The sequence below is a fragment of the Somniosus microcephalus genome, unplaced genomic scaffold (genome assembly GCF_052327205.1).
Source record: "Somniosus microcephalus isolate GS21.2 unplaced genomic scaffold, FLI_Smic_1.0 unresolved_chr4, whole genome shotgun sequence".
Classification (NCBI taxonomy): Eukaryota; Metazoa; Chordata; class Chondrichthyes; order Squaliformes; family Somniosidae; genus Somniosus; species Somniosus microcephalus.
The window spans coordinates 48257236-48281306 of NW_028225182.1; the positions used below are offsets into that span (position 1 = coordinate 48257236).

At 48.0% G+C, this 24071-nt stretch overlaps 1 protein-coding gene across 2 annotated transcripts in view; it reads left to right on the forward strand.

Annotated features, from left to right (window-relative positions):
* The first annotated feature begins 12577 nt into the window (after positions 1–12577).
* The window catches only part of LOC147091044 (up-regulator of cell proliferation-like), a 30335-nt gene continuing 18841 nt past the window's right edge, over positions 12578–24071 (forward strand). For both annotated transcript variants that reach the window (XM_085977495.1, XM_085977496.1), the window contains exons 1-3: positions 12578–12724; positions 17825–17950; positions 23051–23167. The gene's annotated coding sequence lies outside the window, so the exon portion shown is untranslated. The remainder of the gene's footprint in view (positions 12725–17824; positions 17951–23050; positions 23168–24071) is intronic.

Below are 24071 nucleotides of genomic sequence, written 5' to 3' on the forward strand. Positions count from 1 at the left end.
GCTAATGGAATGCTGGCCTTTATATCTAGAGGACTAGAGTACAAGAGGGTAGAAGTGATGCTGCAGCTACACAAAACCCTGGTTAGACCACACCTGGAGCACTGTGAGCAGTTCTGGGAATCACACCTTAGGAAGGATAGATTGGCCTTGGAGGGAGTGCAGTGTAGGTTTACCAGAATGATACCTGGGCTCCAAGGGTTAAATTACAAGGAGAGATTACACAAATTAGGGTTATATTCCCTTTAATTTAGTAGGTTATGGGGTGATATGATCAAAGTTTTCAGGATATTAAGGGGAACAGATAGGGTAGATAGAAACTATTTCTGCAGGTAGGGGACTCTAGGACTAGGGGACATAGTCTAAATATTAGAGCCAGACCTTTCAGGAGTGACATTAGGAAAAACGTCTACACACAAAGGTTGGTAGAAGTTTGGAACTCTCTTCCGCAAACGGCGATTGATAGCTTATTGTTAACCAAAGCTATTAAGGGATATGGGGAAAGGCGGGAATATGGAGTTAGGTCACAGAGCAGTCATGATCTCATTGAATAGCGAAACAGGCTCGAGGGGCTCAATGGGCTCCTCCTGTTCCTATTTTCCACAGGTAAGGCCAGCATTTGTTGCCCATCCCTAACTCCCCCTGAGATGAGCCACCTTCTTGACAATTGAGAGACTTGCTAGGCCATTTCAGAGGGCAGTTAAGAGTCATAAGAACATAAGAAATAGGAGCAGGAGTCGGCCATTCGGCCCCACGAGCCTGCTCCGCCATTCAATAAGATCATGGCTGATCTTCTACCTCATCTCTACTTTCCCGCACTATCCCCATATCCCTTGATTCCCTTAATATTCAAAAATCTATCGATCTCAGCCTTGAATATACTCAGCGACTGAGCCTCCACAGCCCTCTGGGGTAGAGAATTCCAAAGATTCACCACCCTGAGTGAAGAAATTTCTCATCTCAGTCCTAAATGGACGACCCCTTATTCTGAGACTGTGACCCCTGGTTCTAGACTCCCCAGCCCGGGGAAACATCCTCCCTGCATCTACCCTGTCAAGCCTTCTAAGAATTTTGTATGTTTCAATGAGATCGCCTCTCATTCTTCTAAACTCGAGAGAATATAGGCCTAGTCTACTTAATCTATCCTCATAGGACAACCCCCCATCCCAGGAATCAATCTGGTGAACCTTTGTTGCACTCACTCTATGGGAGTCAACTACATTGCTGTGGGTCTGGAGTCACCTATAGCCCAGACCGAGTAAGGATGGCAGATTTCCTCCTCTTAAGGACATTAGTGAACCAGAAGGATTTTTACAACAGTCCGGTACTTTCAGGGTCACCATTACTGATACTAGCTTTTTATTCCAGATTTATTTAACTGAATTTAAATTCCCCAGCTGCCGTGATGGGATCTGAACTCATGTCTCTGGCCATATTAGTCCAGGCCTCTGGATTACTAGTCCAGGCCTCTGGATTACTGGTCCAGGCCTCTGGATTACTAGTCCAGGCCTCTGGATTATTAGTCCAGGCCTCTGGATTATTAGTCCAGGCCTCTGGATTACTAGTCCAGGCCTCTGGATTACTAGTCCAGGCCTCTGGATTATTAGTCCAGGCCTCTGAATTACTAGTCCGGGCCTCTGGATTATTAGTCCAGGCCTCTGAATTACTAGTCCAGACCTCTGAATTACTAGTCCGGGCCTCTGGATTACTAGTCCAGTAACAGAACCAGTGCGCTGCCGTTCATTTAATGAATCAAGTCTGTAACAAATAACCTCCCCACGTCCCAGGACCTAACTGTGACCCGGCTGGGTGTCTGAACTGGCTGGAAGTCATCAGGAGCTGCACTGGGATGCCTGTTTGGTGCCCGCAGTTCACCACTTCCATTCAAACGAGGTCCGATGCTGAATTTGGTCCGGGCCTCAGACTGGCACGGACTGACACATGACGGAATCGCTCCGTCCACTTGCCACCCAATTCTGAGCACAAGTCGAATTTCTCCCCCTTAAAGTCTATCTAAGCCACCGGCACAGGCAGACGAGATCTCGATTCAACATATCCTCCAAAAGTTCAGCTCCCCTGACAGTGTAGCATTCCCTCAGTAGTGTGCTGAAGCGTCTGCTCAATGAGCTCAAGCTCGTGCCCACAACTTTCTGACCCAGAGGCAATTGCACTAAGAACTGAGCCAATTTGACTTAAAGTAAACAAAAATCCACTCAATTGTACATCTACACGTTTTTAAAGGAAGACAGGATAGAATTTAGCGAAACTTTCAATTGATATATAATTGATATGGGATCCTGGGCTTTATAAATAGAGGCACAGAGTACAAAAGCAAGGAAGTTATGATGAACCTTTATAAAACACTGGTTCGGCCTCAATTGGAGTATTGTGTCCAATTCTGGGCACCGCACTTCAGGAAGGATGTGAGGGCCTTAGAAAGGGTGCAGAAAAGATTTACGAGAATGGTTCCTGGGATGAGTGACTTCAGTTACGTGGATAGACTGGGGAAGCTGGGGTTGTTCTCCTTAGAACAGAGAAGGATGAGAGGAGCTTTGATAGAGGTGTTCAAAATCATGAAGGGTCGAGACAGAGTACGTAGAGAGAAACTGTTCCCATTGGCCCTAACGGAAACTTGGATGAGGGGTGATGACACCTTACCCTTAAATGAAGTCTCCCCGCCTGGCTGTACCTTCCACAACTTGCCCTGCTCAGACCGCCGTGGTGACGGAGTGGCTCTCAACACCAAATCACACCTTGGTCTGTCCCCCTACTCCTCTGGCACTTTCTCCTCCTTTGAGCATCTCACCTTATTCCACCCCTCTCATTTAAAATTCTCATTCTCTACCGCCCACCCAGTACCATGAAAATTTTATCACTGAGATATATTCACTGCTTTCTTCCCTCAGCCTCTGCACCGAGCGACTCTCATCCTCGGTAAATTCAACCTCCATCTCAATTCATCATGCTCTCTCTCTCTGAGTTCACTACCCTCCTAACCTCCCTTAATGTCTCACTCCATGTAAACTCCCCAATCCATATTCATGGCCACCCCCGCAACCTTGCCATCTCTCGTGGCCTCGCTACTCCCATCGTGTCAATCGCAGATAAGGCCATCAATGACCACTTCCTCATATCGCAATCCACCCACATCCCCCTTCCCCCACCTCAAACCTACTTCCTTCTATGGCCCTGGAAAAAAACTCTCTAACAACTGCACTTATGAAATCCCAACTGTCCAGCCTCTGGCCCTCCATTCACCACGACATTTCTGCAGTTACCGATCTGCTCAACCACACCCTCACCACCACCTTTGATGCCCTAGTCCCGATTAAAACAATTACTCTCTCTCACCCTGGCCATTCACCCTGGTACGGCTCTCACCTTCACTCCCTTAAGTCCAAGGGACGCAGACTTCAACATATATAGCAGACAATTGGTTTAGCCATTCACCGCTAGATCAGGCTGGACCACACAAAGCATTATCGGGCCCTGCTCTCGTCTGCCAAAACTGCTCACGATTCCAGAATCATTCTGGAATGCAAAGATAACTCCCAGCTTCTATTCTCTACTACTAGCCGTCTACTTAAACCCATCTCCTCACCCTCAGCTCTGACAATAAGTGTGAGGAGCCCTCACTGCCCGACTGTTTGAATGTTACACTACTGAAAATAGGCAGCGCGTAATAAATGACACTAGTTTAGCTTGAAATAGATGGAAACACAAGAGTGAATGAACACTGACTAAATGTAACTCTGATTCCAATTTGTTCTATTTCCCACCATTGACATTTTTCACCCCACCTTATTCTATTAGATGCAGATAACAGCAGCATTACAGAAAGGAAAAATACCGTCACCAATGATCCAACCAAGATCCAGGAAAATGAGGAAAATAAACAAGATCCCACAGAAGATCCAACTCTTACAACCGATGATGAAGGTAAATGCTTCAACATGGAGACATTTCATTTGTGATTTGGTCTGAAAATGCTTTTCAAAGAATAGATTTCTGAATGATCGATGGTTATAGATTGAGGGATATAGATTTCCTTTAGGGAAGGAAATCTGCCATCCTTACCCGGTCTGGCTTATATGTGACTCCAGACCCACAGCAATGTGGTTGACTCTTAACTGCCCCTCTGCAATGGCCTAGCAAGCCGCTCAGTTGTAACAAACTGCTACAAGAAAAATAATAAGAATAAAACCGGACGGATCACCCAGCATAGACCTTGGCATCGGTTTCGGACACAGGCCAGTCGAACCTGAAAAGTCCTCTTCATTAACATCTGGGGACTTGTGCCAAAATTGGGAGATTTGTCCCATAGACTAGTCAAGCAACAGTCTGACAGTCATACTCACAGAATCGTACCTTTCAGCCAATGTCCCAGACTCCTCCATCACCATCCCTGGGTACGTCCTGTTCCACCAGCCGGACAGACTCAGCCGAGGTGGCGGCACAGTGGTATACAGTCGGGAAGGAGTGGCCCTGGGAGTCCTCAACATTGACGCCAGACCCCATGAAGTCTCATGGCTTCAGGTCAATCATGGGCAAGGAAACATCCGGCTGATTACCACCTACCACCCTCCCTCACAAAGCAGCCCACTTGATTGGCACCCCATCCACCACCTTCAACATTCACTCCCTCCACCGTGGCTGCAGTGTGTATCATCTATAAGATGTACTACGGCAACTCGCCAGGGCTTCTTCAGCAACACCTACCATCCCCACGACCTCTTCCACCTAGAAGGACAAGGGCAGCAGGCGAATGGGAACACCATCACCTGCAAGTTCTCCTCCAAGTTGCACACCATACTGGCATATAATCATAACGCCATTCCTTCAACGTCGCTGGGTCAAAATCGTGGAACTCCCTCCAGAACAGTACTGTGGGAGTACTTTCACCACAAGGAATGCAGCGGTTCAAGAAGGAGGCTCACCGGAGGGATCCAATATCCCGGGGGTCCGACTCTTGACCCCGGGGGGGTGAGGGGGGGCAATCCCTGGAGAGGGTTCCAATTATGGGAGAGGGGTAGGATCCCTGACCCCAGGGCTGAGTCACGATCCCGGGGCTGTGTTGTGATCCCGGGGTGGGGTTGGTGTTCAAGACCCGGGGGTGGGTCCGATCCCGAAACCCGGGGCGTGCGAGCTGATGGTGGGGGAGCTTGGGGGGCCGGGAGGAAGCACTCCTTGGAGTGAATGAACCCTTACTAACTGTAACTCTGATTCCAATTTGTTCTATTATCCACCATTGACATTTTTCACCCCACCTTATTCTATTAGACGCAGATAACAGCAGCATTACAGAAAGGAAAATTACTGCCACCAATGATCCAACCATGATCCAGGAAAATGAGGAAAATGAGCAAGATCCCCGAACAGATCCAACTCTTACAACCAATGTTGAAGGTAAATGCTTCAACGTGGAGACTTTCCATTTGTGGTTCGGTCTGAAAATGGTTTTATGAGAATAAATTTCTGAACGATCTAGGGGTATTGGTTCTAAATGTGTTAGCCACTGGTCATTTTGGCTAGCACAACATAGAACAGCAATTGAGTTAGATCTTGAAATCACAATACCAATAATCAGTCTTCTCACAAACATGTCATATCAGTGCTTGAAGAAAAACGTCAGAGCTTTAGAATCATAGAATTTTATGGCACAGAAGAAGGCCATTCAGCACATTGGGTCTGTGCTGTCTGAGAAATAGCTATCCACCCTAATCCCACTTTCCAGCTCTTGATCAGTAGCCTTGCAGGTTATGGCACTTCGGGCTCGATTTTACCAGGGCTGAGGAGGCGGGTTTGGAGGCGTGCGAGTTGTCAAAATCGCAGAAAATGGCAGCTGGACCCGATCCCACCTCCAAGCAATTTTCCCACATTTCGTGTTTTCAGACCCCGTTTCCATCCCACCTCCAAGAGGCGGGATTGGCCCATAAGGCCCTTAACAACCACTTAATTGTCTCTATAATCGCATTTTGAGAGATCTGTCTGATTTTTAGACATTTCCCCCATCCTACACGTCTCCTCTGGAACACTCCAGGTAATCCTGGCGGCCTCACAAGTGTATTGCTTACTAACAGCTGCAGCTCCACCATTAAAAAGGAGTTTTCACCCATGATCACTTGCAGGTGGCAGAACTTTGTTGTCTCAGGTCTGGAGGATCTTTTAGCAGGCCTACCCATTGTTGTGGAAGTTTGGAGCCTGACACCCATCTCCAGTGTGACCTGCTGGGAAACCCCTCTCCCCACCTTGACTGAGCGCTTCCTCAACTGAGGCATATACCAGAAGCATGGCGAACATTTATTTCCTTTCCTCCTGGACATCAGATTCGGATGAAGACTAGCCGCAGCAGCAGCAGAACCATGAACAACAGCAACACCAACAGCAGCAGCAGCAACAACAGGAGCGCCAAGCTGCTGCTCACCCACCCGAAGCTGCACAGGCCAGAAGGCGCCAGTGAGAGACCACATTGCTGGCTGGGATGCAAGGGACGCACTCATGTTGCCCAGATTTGCTTAGCCTGCACAATCAAACACTTTTGCCTCGCATCTTCTTACTAGACCATCGACAATGGACAAGAACCTGCGGATTCCTATCTCTCTGACCACCATACTGACAATTGCAAGTCGCCCTAAGCCCTCCATGTGGAAGTCCCATTTGCAAAATGACACAGGCCACAACTTCAACAGTTTGCCATCAAATCTGTTTATGATACCATGACAAGGATGGCTGGTCAAAAAACAATACATCACAACACCCAAGTGACTACCCTTGTGACTACTTGTGCTTTATCTTCCTCTTACGCATGCTCCTACGTGGTACTTTCCCTGTGGCTTCAGCAGATGTGGTGGCCCCTTGCTCAATTTCTTGCTGCTCCTGTCTTGACAACTTTGGGAGGCGTCCTCTGGGGTTGCGAACCTGTGAGGGCTCGGCATCAGACTGCTGCTCCTGCGGCTGTTCAGGGGCTGAGACGCCCACCTCAGTTGGGCGAGGACTCTGGTGGGGCTCTGACCGAGGGCTTTGCAGTGGCATGGTCGTGTGAGCGCTTGGAGAGGAGCCCCCACTTCCTTGTTGTCTGCCACCAACATCCCTCTCATGGGTCAGCCCCTCTTCAGAGCTAGCAAGTGGCTTGACAGCACCTTGCTGCACTGCAGGGGGGCCACGAGGACCCATTTCTGCACTGGAAGTCCTACTCCAGAGGACTTCCATGAAGGTCTGGTTTGTATGCTCAATAGCTGACCATCGCTCCTCAAGTGATGTCATTCTATTCTGAACAATGACCATGTTTTCAAGACCCTGGCAACTAAGCTCCTCCATGGCCGTAGCCATCCTCTCCTCTACTGTAGCTATCCTCTCCTCTATGGTAGCCAGCCTTACCACGGAGGTAGGCATCCTTTCCGCGCTGATGCATTCATGCGCCAATGCCTCCACAAAGACTCTGCTCATGTTCACGATGGACTCCTCCATTCGCTCCAGACTCGCAGCGACCCTGGAGACATAACCTGCCAGAGACTCCTGCACCTGTTCCTGGAGTTCCAGCACCGCTCTCCTGGATGTACCCCGAGGCACAGGATCGACATGCAGCTGAGCCAAGCTGGCAGAGTCCAGTGCACTCCGACGAGGACTCGCTGTCCCTGTCTCCACCATCTATTGATGCTCACTTGTGAGCTGTGCTACACCAGGTGACAACACTACTCTATCTCACGAAGGTCCCACCGATGTGCGAGTGTCTGCGCTGGTGCTGGGTGCGCTGAATTCTGCTGACGCTGCGCCCTCAGAGATTGCACCATCCTCTCAGGAGACTGGAGGCTCAGGCTGTTCCTCCTAGACAGTGGGGACATAGGCTTTCGATGGTCCTGTGGGGGAGTAAAGGAAAGAGTTAGAGATGTGAGGTCAAGGTTACATGCACATTGAATAGTGCAGATGATCATAAGTCAATCTGATAGATCATCAGAATCATTATCAGTGAGTCATGCAATGTCAATGAGAGAGATGCCAAACTATTCTGCCACCAGCTTGCTGTGAAGTGCCCGTCTGTCCGTCCCCCACTTGGGAATCGTCCTCGATCCCGGCGATTTCCAGGGCCGCCTCCTCCCAGGTGGTGAGCTGGGCTACTGAGGATGGCCCTCCTCCTGTCATGGCTCTTTCCCTCTTATTATGGGCTCTCTTTTCCTGCAATGAGGGACACAAGTGGAGTTTGAGTGAGAATGAAGGAGTGAGTGTAGAGAATCCATAGCATAGATGCTTAGAAGGAGACAAAGGGCCCTCCATGTGTGTTGTAAGTTGTTGTTGTGGCATCACAGTGATAGGGAGTGTGAGGGCTGCATGGTCGAATAGTTAAGTGAATGTGACCATAGAGACAGAGGGAATGGGTAAGGGTGCAGGGATGTAAGTGTCAAGTGGGATGTGGAGGAAGTGGTTGGCAAAGCAGGGTGCTGTTGAGGAGAGGCGATTGGGATCAGATTGAGGGTATTGGGAAAGTCATACTCACTTTTCCTGTGCGGACAAGGTCATGAAACCTCTTCCTGCATTGCAGCCAGGTTCTGCAGCTCATCGAGATGGAGTTGACCTCCTGGGCCACTTCCAGCCACACAGTTTTAGTCTGCTGGGTGGTGTTTTTCACCCTAAGGAAGGGAAGAGCACCTCATTATTGGATTTTGCTCCCTCCACCAGAGCTTGGAGGGAGGGCTCATCGAAGCGTGGAGCACACTTTGGCCTACTGGTGGACATAGTCAATCAATGAAGTGCTTACTACAATGGCCAGAAAGTTGCAGTCTCCAGAAGAAGCAAGGCTGCTTGCAGGCCTTAAATCCAGCAGCACTGATGACGTCATGGGAGGCGACTTACTCGATGAAAAGACCCATTGGGCCAGGGGTTCCCACACGCTGGAAATCAATTGCCCAATTAGGGGAAAATCGCTCTTTTTCCCCACTTCACCTCGGAGTCGGGGTCCTGACACGAATGCCACCTGACAAGCCCCAGCTCGCCTACAATGGCAAAATCAAGCCCCAAGTGCATATCCAAGTACTTTTTAAATGAGTTGAGGGTTTCTGCCTCTGAGCAAAATAAACAAGATCCTACAAAAGATCCAACTCTTACAACCGATGCTAAAGGTAAATGCTTCAACATGGAGACTTTTCATTTGTGGTTTGGTCTGAAAATGGTTTTCACAGAATAGATTTCTGAATGATCAATAGATATAGATTGAGGGATATAGATTTCTTTTAGGGAAGGAAATCTGCCATCCTTACCCGGTCTGGCCTATATGTGATTCCAGACCCACAGCAATGTGGTTGACTCTTAACTGCCCCTCTGCAATGGCCTAGCAAGCCACTCAGTTGTAACAAACTGCTACAAGAAACAATAATAAGAATAGAAACCGGAGAGATCGCCCGGCATAGACCTTGGCATTGGGTTCGGACACAGGCCAGTCGAACCTGAAAAGTCCTCTTCACTAATATCTGGGGACTTGTGCCAAAATTGGGAGAGCTGTCCCACAGACTAGTCAAGCAACAGCCTGACAGTCATACTCACAGAATTGTACCTTTGAGCTAATGTCCCAGACTCCTCAATCACCATCCCTTGGTATGTCCTGTTCCACCAGCTGGACAGACCCACCCGAGGTGGCGGCACAGTGGTATACAGTCAGGAAGGAGTGGCCCTGGGAGTCCTCAACATTGATGCCAGACCCCATGAAGTCTCATGGCTTCAGGTCCAGCATGGGCAAGGAAACATGCTACTGATTACCACCTACCACCCTCCCTCACAAAGCAGCCAATTTGACTGGCACCCCATCCACCACCTTCAACATTCACTCCCTCCACCGTGGCTGCAGTGTGTACCATCTAAAAGATGCACTGCAGCAACTCACCAAGGCTTCTTCAGCAGCACCTCCCAAACCCGCAACCTCTTCCACCTATAAGGACAAGGGCAGCATGCGCATGGGAACACCATCTCCTCCAAGTTCCCCTCGAAGTTGCACACCATCCCGGCATAGAATCATATCGCCATTCCTTCATTGTCTCTGGGTCAAAATCTTGGAAGTCCCTCCCAAACAGTACTGTGGGAGTACTTTCAGTGCAAGGACTGCAGCAGTTCAAGAAGGCGCTCACCGGAGGAATCCAATCCCCCGTGGGGGCGGTCCGATCCCTGACCCCGAGGCTGAGTTGTGATCCTCGGGAGTCCGACTCCTGACCCCAGGGAGGGGTGGTCCAAACCCTGGAGAGGGATCCAATTACGGGTGAGGGGTATGATCCCTGAGCTCGGGACTGAGTCACGATCCCGGGGCTGAGTTGCGATCCCGGGGTGGGGTTGGTGTTCCAGACCCGGGGGTGGGTCCGATCCCCAAACCCGGGGCGTGCGAGCTGATGGTGGGGGAGCTTGGGGGGCCGGGAGGAAGCACTCCTTGGAGTGAATGAACACTTACTAACTGTAACTCTGATGCCAATTTGTTCTGTTCCCCACCATTGACATTTTTCACCCCACCTTATTCTATTAGATGCAGATAACAGCAACATTACAGAAAGGAAAAATACCGTCACCAATGATCCAACCAAGATCCAGGAAAATGAGGAAAAAGAACAAGATCCCACAGAAGATCCAACTCCTACAACCGATGTTAGAGGTAAATGCTTCAACGTGGAGGTTAGCTGGTGAAAGACTGGCGGCCACCACTTTTTCACCAATTCATTGCTATGCAGTGGCGGTAAGTAGAAGAATTTCCAGCCCCATTTCTTCAAGAATTATTTGCATAATCTTGTTCTCAAATCAATGTGTTTCCCTGCTCATGATCTCCTATATTCCCAGTTTGAGTTATCAGAGAGTAGTTTTGACTTGATCTTGCGATAAGTCTGCTTGTTCACGAGTTTTAACATTTTGGGGCATTTATCATTTATGCATTACAAGTAAACAAATCATAAAGATGTTGCAAAGAATATGTCTATGATTTCACTATGTGACACAGAGGAAATCTTCCCCTTGAAGTCCATACACATTTCTTCCTCACTGCCCGACTGTTTGAATGTTACACTGCTGAAAATAGGCAGCACGTAATAAATGACACTAGTTTAGCTTGAAATAGATGGAAACACAAGAGTGAATGAACACTGACTAACTAACTCTGATTCCAATTTGTTCTTTTATCCACCATTGACATTTTTCTCCCCACCTTATTCTATTAGACGCAGATAACAGCAGCATTACAGAAAGGAAAATTACTGCCACCAATGATCCAACCATGATCCAGGAAAATGAGGAAAAACAACAAGATCCCACAAAAGATCCAACTCCTACAACCGATGAGACTTTTCATTTGTAATTTTCATAGAATAGATTTCTGAATGATCGGTGGATATAGATTGAGGGATATAGATTTCCTTTAGGGAAGGAAATCTGCCATCCTTACCCGATCTGGCCTATATGTGACTCCAGACCCACAGAAATGTGGTTGACACTTAACTGCCCCTCTGCAATGGCCTAGCAAGCCACTCAGTTGTAACAAACTGCTACTAAAAATAATAAGAATAAAACTGGACGGATCACCCGGCATAGACCTTGACATCGGTTTCGGACACAGCTCAGTCGATCCTGCAAAGTCCTCCTCACTAACATCTGGGGACTTGTGCCAAAATTGGGAGAGCTGTCCCATAGACTAGTCAAGCAACAGCCTGACAGTCATACTCACAGAATCGTACCTTTCAGCCAATGTCCCAGACTCCTCCAGCATCATCATCCCTGGGTATGTCCTGTTCCACCAGCCGGACAGACCCACCCGAGGTGGCGGCACAGTGGTATACAGTCGGGAAGGAGTGGCCCTGGGAGTCCTCAACATTGACGCCGGACCCCATGAAGTCTCATGGCTTCAGGTCAATCATGGGCAAGGAAACATCCGGCTGATTACCACCTACCACCCTCCCTCACAAAGCAGCCTGCTTGATTGGCACCACCACCTTCAACATTGACTCCCTCCACCATGGCTGCAGTGTGTACCATCTACAAGATGCACTGCAGCAACTCGCCAGGGCTTCTTCAGCAACACCTCCCAAACCCACGACCCCTACCACCTAGAAGGACAAGGGCAGCAGGCGCATGGGAACACCACCACCTCCAAGTTCCCCTCAAAGTTGCACACCATACTGGCATATAATCATAACGCCGTTCCTTCATCGTCGCTGGGTCAAAATCCTGGACCTCCCTCCCGAACAGTATTGTGGGAGTACTTTCACCACACGGACTGCAGCGGTTCAAGAAGGAGGCTCACAGGAAGGATCCAATCCCCCGGGGGTCCGACTCTTGACCCCGGGGGGGTGAGGGGGTTGCAATCCCTGGAGAGGGGTCCAATTACTAAAGAGGGGTATGATCCCTGACCCCAGGGCTGAGTCATGATCCTGGGCTGAGTTGTGATCCCGGGGTGGGGTTGGTGTTCCAGACCTGGGGGTGGGTCCGATCCCCAAACCCGGGGCGTGCGAGCTGATGGTGGGGGAGCTTGGGGGGCCGGTAGGAAGCACTCCTTGGAGTGAATGAACACTTACTAACTGTAACTCTGATTCCAATTTGTTCTATTCCCCACCATTGACATTTTTCACCCACCTTATTTTATTAGATGCAGATAACAGCAGCATTACAGAAAGGAAAATTACTGCCATCAATGATCCAACCAAGATCCAGGAAAATGAGGAAAATAAACAAAATCCCACAAAAGATCCAACTCCTACAACCGATGCTAAAGGTAACATAGAAGATAGGAGCAGGAGTAGACCATTTGGCCCCTCGAGCCTGCTCCGCCATTCAATGCGATCATGGCTGATCATCCAAATTCAGTACCCGGTCCCTGCTTTCTCCCCATATCCCTTGATCCCCTTAGCCTTAAGAAGTATATCTAACTCCTTCTTGAATATCTTTAATGAATTGGCCTCAAATGTCTTCTGTGGTAGAGAATTCCACAGGTTCACCACTCTCTGGGTGAAGAAATTCCTCCTCATCTCTGTCCTAAATGGCTTACCCCTTATCCTTAGACTGTGACCCCTGGTTCTGGACTCCCCCGCCATCAGGAACATCCTTCCTGCATCTAGTCTGTCTAGTCCTGTTAGAATTTTATAAGTTTCAATGAGATCCCCTCTCATTCTTCTAAACTCTAGTGAATATAAGCCCAATCGACCCAATCTCTCCTCATACGTCATTCCTGCCATCCCAGGTATCAGCCTGGTGAACCTTCGCTGCACTCGCTCCATGGCAAGAACATCCTTCCTCAGATAAGGTGACCAAAACTGCACACAATACTCAAGGTGTGGTCTCACCAAGGCCCTGTACAACTGCAGCAAGACATCCTTGCTCCTGTACTCGAATCCTCTCGCTATGAAGGCCAGCATACCATTTGCCTTCTTAACTGCCTGCTGCACCTGCATGCTTACCTTCAGCGACTGGTGCACAAGGACACCCAGGTCTCGTTGCACTTCCCCTTTTCCCAATCTATTGCCATTCAGATAATAATCTGCCTTCCTCTTTTTACCACCAAAGTGGATAACCTCGCATTTATCCACATTATACTGCATCTGCCATGCACCTGCCCAATCACCCAACCTGTCCAAATCGTACTGGAGTTTCTCTGCATCCTCCTCACAGCACACACGCCCACCCAGCTTTGTGCCGTCTGCAAACCTGGAGATATTACATCTAGTTCCCTCGTCTAGATCATTAATATATATTGTGAATAACTGGAGTCCTAGCACCGATCCCTGCGGTACCCCACTAGTCACTGCCTGCCACTCGGAAAAAGACCCGTTTATTCCAACTCTTTGCTTCCTGTCTGCCAACCAGTTTTCTATCCAAGTCAGTACCTTACCCCCAATCCCATGTGCTTTAACTTTGCACGCTGGTCTCTTATGCGAGACCCTATCGAAAGCCTTCTGAAAGTCCAAATACACAACATCCACTGGTTCCCCCTTACCTATTCTACCAGTTACTTCCTCAAAAGATTCCAGTAGATTAGTTAAGCATGATTTACCTTTTGTAAATGCATGTTGACTTTGTCTGATCCTGTCACTGTTTTCCAAGTGCTCTGCTATTACATCTTTTATAATGGACTCTAGCATTTTCCCCACTACCGATGTCAGGCTTACCAGTCTATAATTCCCCATTTTTTCTCTACCACCTTTTTTAAATAGTGGGGTTACATTAGCTACCCTGCAATCCATGGGAACTGTTCCAGAGTCTATAGAATTTTGGAAGATGACCAGCAAGGCATCTACTATTTCTAGGGCCACTTCCTTCAGTACCCTAGGATGTAGATTATCAGGCCCTGGGGATTTATCAGCCTTCAATCCCGTCAATTTCCCTACAAATACTGATTTCATTCAATTCCTCCCTCTCATTAGACCCTATGTTCCCCGACATCTCTGTGAGTTTATTTGTGTCCTCCTTTGTGAAGACAGAACCAAAGTATGTATTTAATTGGTCAGCCATGTCTTTGTTCCCCATTATAAATTCCCCTGATTCTGACTGCAAGGGACCTACGCTTGACTTTACCAATCTTTTTCTCTTCACATATCTGTAGAAGCTTTTACAGTCAGTTTTTATGTTCCCTGCAAGCTTACTCTATTTTCCCCATCTTAATTAATCCCTTTGTCCTCCTTTGCTGAATCCTAAACTGCTCCCAATCCTCAGGTTTGCTGCTTTTTCTGCCCAATTTATATGTCCTCTCCTTGGATCTTATGCTATCCCTAATTTCCCTTGTTAGCCAATGTTGAGTCACCTTTTTTGTTTTATTTTTATGCCAAACAGGGATGAACAAATTCTGTAGTTCATCCATGCGATCTTTGCCATTGCCTATTCACTGTCTACCCTTTAAGTAAAATTCCCCAATCCATCCTAGCCAACTCGCGCCTCATACCTTCGTAGTTTCCTTTATTTAAATTCAGTACCCAAGTCTCTCAATCAACTACTTCACTCTCCATCTTAATGAAGAATTGTATCATATTATGATCGCTCCTCCCCAAGGGGCCTCGCACAACAGATTGCTAATTAATCCTTTCTTATTGCATAATACCCAGGCTAAGATGGCCTGATCTCCAGTTGGTTCCTCGACATATTGGTCCAGGAAACCATCCCGTATACACTCTAGGAATTCCTCTTCCATCCCTCTTCCATAGTATTGTTACTAATTTGGTTAGGCCAATCTATATGTAGATTAAAGTCACCCATGATAACTGCTGTGCCCTATTGCACACAGCTCTAATTTCCCATTTATTGCCATCCCCAACCTCAGCATTACTGTTTGTGGGTCTGTATACAACTCCCACTAACATGTTCTGCCCCTTGGTATTTCTCAGCTCTACCCATACAGATTCCACATCATCAGAGTAGTATCCTTCCTTACTATTGTGTTAATCTCCTCTTTAACAAGAAATGCTACCCCACCGCCTTTTCCCTTTTGCCTGTCGTTCCTGAATATTGGATACCCCTGGATGTTGAATTCCCAGCCTTGGTCACCCTAGAGCCATGTCTCCGTAATCCCAATTATATCATATCCGTTTACATCTATTTGCACAGCTAATTCATCCACCTTATTATGAATGCTCCTCGCATTAAGACACAAAGCCTTCAGGCTTGTTTTTTTAACACTCTTAGACCTTTTAGAATTATTGTTTACTGCGGCCATGTTTGATTTACACCGCTGATTTCTCTGACTTCCACTTTTGCTTTTCTCCTTCCTGTCTTTTGCTTCTATCCTTGCTACCCTTTCCTCTGTCTCCCTGCACAGGTTCCCAACCCCCTGCCATTTTAGTTTAAACCCTCCCCAACAGCACTAGCAAACACTCCCCCTAGGACATCAGTCCCGGTCCTGCCCAGGTGCAAACCATCCAGTTTGTACTGGTCCCACCTCCCCCAGAACCGGTTCCAATGTCCCAGGAATTTGAATCCATCCCCCTTGCACCATTCTTCTAGCCACGTATTCATCTGAAATATCCTTCTATTTCTACTCTGACTAGCACGTGGCACTAGTAGCAATCCTGAGATGACTACCTTTGAGGTCCTATTTTTTAATTTACCCCTTACTCCCTATATTCAGCTTTTAGGACCTCATCCCATTTTCTACCTGTACCGTTGGTACCTATATACACCACGACAACTGGCTGTTCACCCTCCCCCTCTAGAATGCCCTGCAGCCGCTCCGAGACATCCTTGACCCTTGCACCAGGGAGGCAATATACCATCCTGGAGTCTCGTTGGCAGCCGCAGAAACACCTATCTATTCCCCTTACAATAGAATCCCCTATCACTATAGGTCACTGGCTCTTTTTCCTCCCGTCCCGTGCAGCAGAACCACCCATGGTGCCAGGAAGTTGGTTGCTGCTGCCTTCCCCCGATAAGCCATCCTTCCCAACAATATCTTCAACGTGGAGACTTTTCAGTTGTGATTTGGTCTGAAAATGATTTTCATACAATAGATATCTGAATGATCGATGGATATAGATTGAGGGATATAGATTTCCTTTAGGGAAGAAAATCTGCCATCCTTACCCGGTCTGGCTTATATGTGACTCCAGACCCACAGCAATGTGGTTGACACTTAACTGCCCCTCTGCAATGGCCTAACAAGCCACTCAGTTGTAACAAACTGCTACAAGAAACAATAATGAGAATAAAACCGGACAGACCACCCGGCATAGACCTCTGCATCGGATTCGGACACAGCCCAGTCGACCCTGCAAAGTCCTCCTCACTAATATCTGGGGACATGTGCCAAAATTGAGAGAGCTGTCCCACAGACTAGTCAAGCAACAGCCTGACAGTCATACTCACAGAATCGTATCTTTCAGCCAATGTCCCAGACTCCTCCATCATCATCCCTGGGTATGCCCTGTTCCACCAGCCGGACAGACCCACCCGAGTTGGCGGCACAGTGGTATACAGTCGGGAAGGAGTGGCCCTGGGCGTCCTCAACATTGACGCCGAACCCCATGAAGTCTCATGGCTTCAGGTCAATCATGGACAAGGAAGCCTCCTGTTGATTACCACCTACCACCCTCCCTCACAAAGCAGCCCACTTGATTGGCACCCCATCCACCACCTTCAACATTCACTCCCTCCACTGTGGCTGCAGTGTGTACCATCTACAAGATGCACTGCAGCAACTCGCCAAGGCTTCTTCAGCAGCACCTCCCAAACCCACGACCTCTACCACCTAGAAGGACAAGGGCAGCAGGCGTATGGGAACACCACCACCTCCAAGTTCCCCTCGAAGTTGCACACCATACTGGCATATAATCATAACGCCTTTCCTTCATCGTCGCTGGGTCAAAATCCTGGAACTCCCTCCCGAACAGTATTGTGGGAGTACTTTCACCACACGGACTGCAGCGGTTCAAGAAGGAGGCTCACAGGAGGGATCCAATCCCCGGGGGTCCGACTCTTGACCCCGGGGGGGGTGAGGGGGGGGCAATCCCTGGAGAGGGGTCCAATTACTGGAGAGAGGTATGATCCCTGACCCCAGGGCTGAGTCGCGATCCTCAGGTGGTCTGACCCTTGACCCTCGGGGGGGGTCCAATCCCTGGAGAAGGGTCCAATTACTGGAGAGGGGTATGATCCCTGACCCCGGGGCTGAGTCACGATCCCGGGGCTGAGTTGCGATCCCGGGGTGGGGTTGGTGTTCCAGACCTGGGGGTGGGTCCGATCCCCAAACCCGGGGCGAGCGAGCTGATGGTGGGGGAGCTTGGGGAGCCGGTAGGAAGCACTCCTTGGAGTGAATGAACACTTATTAACTGTAACTCTGATTCCAATTTGTTCTATTCCCCACCACTAACATTTTTCACCCACCTTATTTTATTAGATGCAGATAACAGCAGCATTACAGAAAGGAAAATTACTGCCATCAATGATCCAACCAAGATCCAGGAAAATGAGGAAAATAAACAAAATCCCACAAAAGATCCAACTCCTACAACCGATGCTAAAGGTAACATAGACGATAGGAGCAGGAGTATGCCATTTGGCCCCTCGAGCCTGCTCCGCCATTCAATGCTATCATGGCTGATCATCCAAATTCAGTACCCGGTCCCTGCTTTCTCCCCATAGCCCTTGATCCCCTTAGCCTTAAGAAGTATATCTAACTCCTTCTTGAATATCTTTAATGAATTGGCCTCAAATGTCTTCTGTGGTAGAGAATTCCACAGGTTCACCACTCTCTGGGTGAAGAAATTCCTCTTCATCTCAGTCAGAAATGGCTTACCCCTTATCCTTAGATTGTGACCCCTGGTTCTGGACTCCCCCGCCATCAGGAACATCCTTCCTGCATGTAGTCTGTCTAGTCCTGTTAGAATTTTATAAGTTTCAATGAGATCCCCTCTCATTCTTCTAAACTCTAGTGAATATAAGCCTAATCGACCCAATCTCTCTTCATACGTCATTCCTGCCATCCCAGGTATCAGTCTGGTGAACCTTCGCTGCACTCCCTCCATGGCAAGAACATCCTTCCTCAGATAAGGCGACCAAAACTGCACACAATACTCAAGGTGTGGCCTCACCAAGGCCCTGTACAACTGCAGCAAGACATCCTTGCTCCTGTACTCGAATCCTCTCGCTATGAAGGCCAGCATACCATTTGCCTTCTTAACTGCCTGCTGCACCTGCATGCTTACCTTCAGCGACTGGTGCACAAGGACACCCAGGTCTCGTTGCACTTCCCCTTTTCCCAATCTATTGCCATTCAGATAATAATCTGCCTTCCTCTTTTTGCCACCAAAGTGGATAACCTCGCATTTATCCACATTATACTGCATCTGCCATGCATCTGCCCAATCACCCAACCTGTCCAAATCGTACTGGAGTTTCTCTGCATCCTCCTCACAGCACACACGCCCACCCAGCTTTGTGCCATCTGCAAACCTGCAGATATTACATCTAGTTCCCTCGTCTAGATCATTAATATATATTGTGAATAACTGGAGTCCTAGCACCGATCCCTGCGGTACTCCACTAGTCACTGCCTGCCACTCGGAAAAAGACCCGTTTATTCCAACTCTTTGCTTCCTGTCTGCCAACCAGTTTTCTATCCAAGTCAGTACCTTACCCCCAATCCCATGTGCTTTAACTTTGCACGCTGGTCTCTTATGCGAGACCCTATCGAAAGCCTTCTGAAAGTCCAAATACACAACATCCACTGGTTCTCCCTTACCTATTCTACCAGTTACTTCCTCAAAAAATTCCAGTAGATTAGTTAAGCATGATTTACCTTTTGTAAATGCATGTTGACTTTGTCCGATCCTGTCACTGTTTTCCAAGTGCTCTGCTATTACATCTTTTATAATGGACTCTAGCATTTTCCCCACTACCGATGTCAGGCTTACCAGTCTATAATTCCCCATTTTTTCTCTACCACCTTTTTTAAATAGTGGGGTTACATTAGCTACCCTGCAATCCATGGGAACTGTTCCAGAGTCTATAGAATTTTGGAAGATGACCAGCAATGCATCTACTATTTCTAGGGCCACTTCCTTCAGTACCCTAGGATGTAGATTATCAGGCCCTGGGGATTTATCGGCCTTCAATCCCGTCAATTTGCCTACAAATACTGATTTCATTCAATTCCTCCCTCTCATTAGACCCTATGTTCCCCGACATCTCTGTGAGTTTATTTGTGTCCTCCTTTGTGAAGACAGAACCAAAGTATGTATTTAATTGGTCTGCCATGTCTTTGTTCCCCATTATAAATTCCCCTGATTCTGACTGCAAGGGACCTACGCTTGACTTTACCAATCTTTTTCTCTTCACATATCTGTAGAAGCTTTTACAGTCAGTTTTTATGTTCCCTGCAAGCTTACTCTCATCCTCTATTTTCCCCATCTTAATGAATCCCTTTGTCCTCCTTTGCTGAATCCTAAACTGCTCCCAATCCTCAGGTTTGCTGCTTTTTCTGCCCAATTTATATGTCCTCTCCTTGGATCTTATGCTATCCCTAATTTCCCTTGTTAGCCAATGTTGAGTCACCTTTTTTGTTTTATTTTTATGCCAAACAGGGATGAACAAATTCTGTAGTTCATCCATGCGATCTTTGCCATTGCCTATTCACTGTCTACCCTTTAAGTAAAATTCCCCAATCCATCCTAGCCAACTCGCGCCTCATACCTTCGTAGTTTCCTTTATTTAAATTCAGTACCCAAGTCTCTCAATCAACTACTTCACTCTCCATCTTAATGAAGAATTGTATCATATTATGATCGCTCCTCCCCAAGGGGCCTCGCACAACAGATTGCTAATTAAGCCTTTCTTATTGCATAATACCCAGTCTAAGATGGCCTGATCTCCAGTTGGTTCCTCGACATATTGGTCCAGGAAACCATCCCGTATACACTCTAGGAATTCCTCTTCCATCCCTCTTCCATAGTATTGTTACTAATTTGGTTAGGCCAATCTATATGTAGATTAAAGTCACCCATGATAACTGCTGTGCCCTATTGCACACAGCTCTAATTTCCCATTTATTGCCATCCCCAACCTCAGCATTACTGTTTGTGGGTCTGTATACAACTCCCACTAACATGTTCTGCCCCTTGGTATTTCTCAGCTCTACCCATACAGATTCCACATCATCAGAGTAGTATCCTTCCTTACTATTGTGTTAATCTCCTCTTTAACAAGAAATGCTACCCCACCGCCTTTTCCCTTTTGCCTGTCGTTCCTGAATATTGGATACCCCTGGATGTTGAATTCCCAGCCTTGGTCACCCTAGAGCCATGTCTCCGTAATCCCAATTATATCATATCCGTTTACATCTATTTGCACAGCTAATTCATCCACCTTATTATGAATGCTCCTCGCATTAAGACACAAAGCCTTCAGGCTTGTTTTTTTAACACTCTTAGACCTTTTAGAATTATTGTTTACTGCGGCCATGTTTGATTTACACCGCTGATTTCTCTGACTTCCACTTTTGCTTTTCTCCTTCCTGTCTTTTGCTTCTATCCTTGCTACCCTTTCCTCTGTCTCCCTGCACAGGTTCCCAACCCCCTGCCATTTTAGTTTAAACCCTCCCCAACAGCACTAGCAAACACTCCCCCTAGGACATCAGTCCCGGTCCTGCCCAGGTGCAAACCATCCAGTTTGTACTGGTCCCACCTCCCCCAGAACCGGTTCCAATGTCCCAGGAATTTGAATCCATCCCCCTTGCACCATTCTTCTAGCCACGTATTCATCTGAAATATCCTTCTATTTCTACTCTGACTAGCACGTGGCACTAGTAGCAATCCTGAGATGACTACCTTTGAGGTCCTATTTTTTAATTTACCCCTTACTCCCTATATTCAGCTTTTAGGACCTCATCCCATTTTCTACCTGTACCGTTGGTACCTATATACACCACGACAACTGGCTGTTCACCCTCCCCCTCTAGAATGCCCTGCAGCCGCTCCGAGACATCCTTGACCCTTGCACCAGGGAGGCAATATACCATCCTGGAGTCTCGTTGGCAGCCGCAGAAACACCTATCTATTCCCCTTACAATAGAATCCCCTATCACTATAGGTCACTGGCTCTTTTTCCTCCCGTCCCGTGCAGCAGAACCACCCATGGTGCCAGGAAGTTGGTTGCTGCTGCCTTCCCCCGATAAGCCATCCTTCCCAACAATATCTTCAACGTGGAGACTTTTCAGTTGTGATTTGGTCTGAAAATGATTTTCATACAATAGATATCTGAATGATCGATGGATATAGATTGAGGGATATAGATTTCCTTTAGGGAAGAAAATCTGCCATCCTTACCCGGTCTGGCTTATATGTGACTCCAGACCCACAGCAATGTGGTTGACACTTAACTGCCCCTCTGCAATGGCCTAACAAGCCACTCAGTTGTAACAAACTGCTACAAGAAACAATAATGAGAATAAAACCGGACAGACCACCCGGCATAGACCTTTGCATCGGATTCGGACACAACCCAGTCGACCCTGCAAAGTCCTCCTCACTAATATCTGGGGACATGTGCCAAAATTGAGAGAGCTGTCCCACAGACTAGTCAAGCAACAGCCTGACAGTCATACTCACAGAATCGTATCTTTCAGCCAATGTCCCAGACTCCTCCATCATCATCCCTGGGTATGCCCTGTTCCACCAGCCGGACAGACCCACCCGAGGTGGCGGCACAGTGGTGTACAGTCGGGAAGGAGTGGCCCTGGGAGTCCTCAACATTGACGCCGAACCCCATGAAGTCTCATGGCTTCAGGTCAATCATGGACAAGGAAGCCTCCTGTTGATTACCACCTACCACCCTCCCTCACAAAGCAGCCCACTTGATTGGCACCCCATCCACCACCTTCAACATTCACTCCCTCCACCGTGGCTGCAGTGTGTACCATCTATAAGATGCACTGCAGCAACTCGCCAAGGCTTCTTCAGCAGCACCTCCCAAACCCACGACCTCTACCACCTAGAAGGACAAGGGCAGCAGGCATATGGGAACACCACCACCTCCAAGTTCCCCTCGAAGTTGCACACCATACTGGCATATAATCATAACGCCTTTCCTTCATCGTCGCTGGGTCAAAATCCTGGACCTCCCTCCCGAACAGTATTGTGGGAGTACTTTCACCACACGGACTGCAGTGGTTCAAGAAGGAGGTTCACATGAGGGATCCAATCACCCGGGGGTCCGACCCTTGACCCCTGGGGGTGTCCAATCCCTGGAGAAGGGTCCAATTACTGGAGAGGGGTATGATCCCTGACCCCGGGGCTGAGTCGCGATCCTCAGGTGGTCCGACCCTTGACCCTAGGTGGGGTCCAATCCCTGGAGAGGGTTCCAATAACTGGAGAGGGGTATGATCCCTGACCCCAGGGCTGAGTCACGATCCCGGGGCGGAGTTGCGATCCCAGGGTGGGGTTGGTGTTCAAGACCCAGGGGTGGGTCCGATCCCCAAACCCGGGGCGTGCCTGCTGATGGTGGGGGAGCTTGTGGGGCCGGGAGGAAGCAGTCCTTGGAGTGAATGAACACTTACTAACTGTAACTCTGATTCCAATTTGTTCTATTTCCCACCATTGACATTTTTCACCCCACCTTATTCCATTAGATGCAGATAACAGCAGCATTACAGAAAGGAAAATTACTGCCACCAATGATCCAACCAAGATCCAGGAAAATGAGCAAGATCCTATAACAGATCCAACTCTTACAACCGATGCTGAAGGTAATTGCTTCAACGTGGAGACTTTCCATTCGTGGTTTGGTCTGAAAATGGTTTTATGAGATTAAATTTATGAATGATCGATGGATATTGGCTCTAAATGTGTTAGCCACTGGTTATTTTGGCTAGCACAACATAGAACAGCAATTGAGTTAGATCTTGAAATCACAATACCAATAATCAGTCTTCTCACAAACATGTCATATCAGTTCTTAAAGAAAACGTCAGAGCTTTAGAATCATAGAATTTTATGGCACAGAAGAAGGCCATTCAGCCCATTGTGTCTGTGCTGTCTGAGAAAAAGCTATCCACCCTATTCCCACTTTCCAGCTCTTGATCAGTAGCCTTGCAGGTTATGGCACTTCGGGCTCGATTTTACCAGGGCCGAGGAGGCGGGTTTGGAGGCGTGCGAGTTGTCAAAATCGCAAAAAATGGCAGCCGGGCCCGATCCCGCCTCCATCCCGCTTCCGAGCAATTTTCCCACATTCATGTTTTCAGACCCCGTTTCCATCCCACCTCCAAGAGGCAGGATTGGTCCTTAGGGCCCTTAACGACCACTTAATTGTCTCCATAATCCCATTTTGAGAGGGCTTTCTGATTTTTAGACATTGCCCCCCGTCCTACACGCCTCCTCTGGAACATTCCAGGTAATCCTGGCGGCCTCACAATTGGATTACTTACTAACAGCTGCAGCTCCACCATTAAAAAGGAGTTTTCACCAACATCCCTCTCATGGGTCAGCCCCTCTTCAGAGCTAGCAAGTGGATTGACAGCACCTTGCTGCACTGCAGGGGGGCCATGAGGACCCATTTCCGAACTGGAAGTCCTACTCCAGAGGACTTCCATGAAGGTCTGGTTTGTATGCTCAATAGCTGACCATCGCTCCTCAAGTGATGTCATTCTATTC